Source organism: Octopus bimaculoides, chromosome 6 (genome assembly GCF_046866305.1).
Source record: "Octopus bimaculoides isolate indiv1 chromosome 6, ASM4686630v1, whole genome shotgun sequence".
Lineage (NCBI taxonomy): Eukaryota > Metazoa > Mollusca > Cephalopoda > Octopoda > Octopodidae > Octopus > Octopus bimaculoides.
The window spans coordinates 37475710-37480709 of NC_142933.1; the positions used below are offsets into that span (position 1 = coordinate 37475710).

A 5000-nucleotide genomic window follows, 5' to 3' on the forward strand; every position below is an offset into this window, starting at 1 on the left:
GAGAATACCCGAGTGGTAGAGGTAGCAATCAGTTCTGAGGAACAGAGGTCATTGTAGTAGCGATATGTGACCTATAAATCATTAAATATGATGCGTGCATGTGTCTCTGTGTGCGCGCGCGTTTGAGCGTGTATTTCCATCTGATTGTCTGTCTGTCTATCTATCTATCTATCTATAAATATGTGTGTGTGTGTGTGTGTGTGTGTGTGTGTAAAGAGAGAGAGTGTGATAGATACGTACGTATGTGCATAATCAAATAACATAATAACGCATTATATGTATTTTTTATTGGTTATATACACGCACAGAGATACACACACACCACACACGCAAACATCATATCTTTTATTTCAGTTTACACAAAAAAAAAAAATGAAAAATTACAACTTAAGACGTGGTACTGAATAAATAAAACGGAGTGGGTGTATTACTTTTTTTAATGTATTTCTGTATTATTTTGAATTGTATAGAGAATTCCACAAGAGAAGTCTCATAGATTTGTTTCCCTTTTGAATATTTCTCTCTATATATCTGCGTATATTTATATCTCATTATCTTTTATCCATCTCTCTCTTTCTCTCGCTCGCTCTCTGTCTTTCTATCTCTCTTTCTCTCTCTCTCTCTCTCTCTCTCTCTCTCTCTCTGTGTCTTTCTATCTCGCTTTCTCTCTCTCTCTCTCCCTCTGTCTTTCTATCTCGCTTTCTCTCTCTCTCTCTTTCGATATATGTGTGTCTGTGGATATACAGGTACACACACACACACACACACACACACACACACACACACACACACACACACACACACATACACACACACATGCATATGCATAGCAAAGAGAAAGAGAGGGGGTGGAGGGAGTCTGCGAGAGGGATATAGACTGCCGAATGGCTACAAAGTTAAATTGAAACAAATAGCGATGGAAATAGATTGTATTTTATTTTATTCAATTATATAGTTATTGATGTAACTTCGAAGTTAATATCACGTAAGAGGCAAAAGAGAATTAATAAGCTAAAACCAGTGGGCGTCACACGGGTTCCTGCCTGTATGAGGATGTGGCTGTTGACGGTTTTTGCAACTAGTGGCAGACAGTCTACAGAGAATTCCGGAGAATGTTAAACATGGATATCGTTGCTGAGATTTGATTTGGTGCTGTTTGTCAGAGGTTAATACTCACAAGTCACTAGAATTGGTAGATTGAGATGGTCTGTAAAGAACAGTTTCTAGAATTGGTAAGTCAGTAATGATGTATTTTCGTTGATAGTTGTAGTAGACAATTTGCCATGTGTGTGTGTGTATGTGTGTGTGTGTGTGTGTAGGTAGACCGAAATGATAGCAAGTTGTATTTAGTACTGCTATCTCTGAGATATCGAGAATTCAATATTGGTTAACTGCAGAGTAAGAATTATATTGTGTGAATTTGCAGGTCAATATTTCACAGCCTGTATATCAAATCTACTCTATTACTGGTAAATACAGGTAAATCTGAAACATTAAGTTATTTAAATTCTGTGTAACCCATTTTGACCCACTGTCCTCAAAGGAAGACAGTTGTATTCGGTTTATTTACTGCAATAAAGGTTAACTGGACGTTTTCGTATGTTTGTTATACTTATTTATAAAACTATATTCAAAATTTCGACAGGGTTAACCTGGGTTAAAATGGGTTAATCATTAATAACATATGATAATATGCCCTAATATCGACATAGTCGACTTATCGCCTCCTCCGAAATTGCTGCCATTGTGCCAAAATTTGAAATCAATATATCCTAATATTGTTTGGTTTAGTCCTGCTTTTTACTCTTGTTTTCATTTTGCAAACAGATTCATCCCTGCCATAATTTTATTTTAAAAAACCCCACTTCAATTTGAATAAACCTGAGTAAATAAAGAAAGGGTTTGGCTCACGAAATGACTAATTAGATAAGTTTCTAGTGAAATTTTTTAGGAAATAAGTATTTATTTATTTATTTATTTATTTGTTTCTTGAAATTTTCTCAATATTTTCTTTCAATACAACCGTGCAACGTTCTTTATACGGTGAACGTATACAGTATTGTGTAAGCCGTTTGAATCCCTGTTTGCAACCGTTTGAACTCATGTATATGCACTGTACAAGTGGAAGGAAGTATTGAAGGAAAATAAAACATTTTCATATTTTAATATATATATATATATATATATATATATATATATATATATATATATATATATATATATATATATATATATATATATATATATATATATATATATATATATATATATATGGGAAATTTTTACGAAAAAAAAACAACAGACGAAGACAGGTCGTGTAAAAAACAAATGGATGTATTAGTTTAACGCTCGGGAATAGAGAAAGTCTTTGACGTTTCGAGCCTACGCTCTTCAACTGAAAGGAACATAGAAAGAAATAAGGGGAGAAACAAGGAGAAAAAATATAAATGTAGTGGTCAGCGATCTATTATGGCGAATGCCGTATATATATATATATATATATATATATATATATATACATACATGCATGCAGACATACATACATGCAAACATACATACATATATACATACATGCTTGCATACATATATATACATGCATGTATGCATGCATGCATGTATCCATCCATCCATACATACATACATACATACATACACCTTGCATTGATTTGGTAAGCGTAGACCTTAAAAGCATCCTCCAATGTAGCAGTGTCAGCTTCGTTTCGTTTAGCGGTAAAATGACTCAAGCACTACTCGAATCAAGAAACCCACCACCAAACCAGACTCCTCACTAACAGGATCGGCACTCAGCAAAAGTCCACACAGCTGACCCAAATTCTGGAACTTATTACCAAGGATTTCTGTTAGAGAAAGTTCATCTTTAACATAACTAGGACCGCATCTCAAAGCGTAGAACATATCTTTAGGACCAGAAGCAATTTAGACATACAGTGAACGGCCACTCGACTGAACAACATTCCATCGGAACCAGAATCACACCTCCCTTCCGTGTGTGTGTGTGTGTGTGTCTGTGTGTCTGTGTAGGTGAGTGTGTGTAAATGTATATGCGCATGGAATATCTAATTATTTCACTTCTCTACTCCCATAATTTAATAACCATTCTATTGTGTTTTTTTTTTCACATATCACCATTATCCGCATTTTCGCATTGGTATGTCTGCATTATCATTATTGTTATTTATATTAATTTATGACTTTAACTATTTTTTCCTAACTGTATCTATTTTTATAAGAGTATATATTTTAAACTTTAATGGTACACTGTATTCTTCTTGTTTGATGTTTTCATTACGTTTTAAATATGATAAATTTCTTTGTACACCCTTCCCTGAAGATATTCTCGCTTGGAGTAATTAACCAAATTGATTTAACTAAATTAAATTAAATTTGGTTGATTTTATGCTGCAAGTGATGAATTGAAGCAATTGTAGGTCTAGTCTTGTCAATGTGTTAATAAATTTTTATTAATCTTATCTCCATCTTCTCACTTGCTTTATATATATATATATATATATATATATATATATATATAATACAAATAATATATATGCATGTATACACACATATATGTACATACTTACATCTACATGTGTATATAGATGCATATCAGGGTACAGGACGTTAGAACAATGAACTACAGACAACGGAACGAACACATAGGAAAACGGAAAGCCACTTGGAATATTCCTTCATCAGCTGCTTCTATTCTAACTAGACGTTTCGAAGATATATATATATATATATATATATATATATATATATATATATATATATGTATATATATGTATATATGTGTGAGGGCGTGTATGTTTATATGTATATAACAAAGGGGGAGGGGTAAACGTGTGTTTATTCAGTATAATAGATTACAAAAGCAGACATTTATATACACCTACATACATAGAAACATTTATATATATTTACATATGCAGAAACGTTTATGGATATATCGTACCTAAACGCCCAAGTAATTATATTCATCAACATACATGCACGCGAATGAACTAACAAAATGATATACACAAAGTAAAAGTGAAGAATGAGTATACATATAATCACGCATATATGCTATAAATTCGCTCTGATATGTGTTTGGTCGTATCTATATAGGAAGAATAATATATATATTGACAACCGATGGTGGTGTGTTTACGTACTCGTAACTTAGCGGTTCGGCAAAAGTGACCAATAGAGTAAGTACTAGGCTTACAAAGAATAAGTTCTGGGGTCGATTTGCTCGACTAAAGGCGGTGCTCCAGCATGGCCGCAGTCAAATGACTGAAGCAAGTAAAGGAGTAAAACATATATATATATATAAGTTTGGCACAAACATGTTAACAAAGAGTGGCGAATAAATCGATATATCGAATTTGAAGTCTCTGTCTCTTTTGAATATGAAAATTTAAAAGTTAAAAACCTTATAATATAAATATAAACTGTGAGAACGACCCTTAAGGAATCTAGTTAATGATCCCCTAAGGTAAGTTCTTATGCTATATTGGTAACGGTTGCTACATCCTCTGGAAAATTATTATATATATACTCTTTTACTCTTTTACTCTTTTACTTGTTTCAGTCTTTTGACTGTGGCGATGCTGGAGCACCGCCTTTAGTCGAGCAAATCGACCCCAGGACTTATTCTTTGGAAGCCTAGTACTTATTCTATCGGTCTCTTTTGCCGAACCGCTAAGTTACGGGGACATAAACACACCAGCATCGGTTGTCAAGCGATGTTGGGGGGACAAACACAGACATACAAACACATATATATACATATATACGACAGGCTTCTTTCAGTTTCCGTCTACCAAATCCACTCACAAGACATTGGTCGGCCCGAGGCCATAGTAGAAGACACTTGCCCAAGATGCCACGCAGTGGGACTGAACCCGGGACCATGTGGTTGGTAAGCAAGCTACTTACCACACAGCCACTCCTACGCCTATATATATATATATATATATATATATATATATATATAT

General features: G+C 34.0%; 1 protein-coding gene across 2 annotated transcripts in view; it reads left to right on the forward strand.

Moving 5' to 3' along the window:
• The window catches only part of LOC106876366 (uncharacterized), a 92088-nt gene that overhangs the window by 2722 nt on the left and 84366 nt on the right, over window positions 1-5000 (forward strand). The window contains exon 1 of one of the 2 annotated variants that reach the window (XM_052968902.2): window positions 924-1232. The exons of the other annotated variant lie outside the window; for it this stretch is intronic. The gene's annotated coding sequence lies outside the window, so the exon portion shown is untranslated. Of the gene's footprint in view, window positions 1-923; window positions 1233-5000 lie in introns of those variants that run through there. 2 annotated transcript variants of the gene reach the window in all.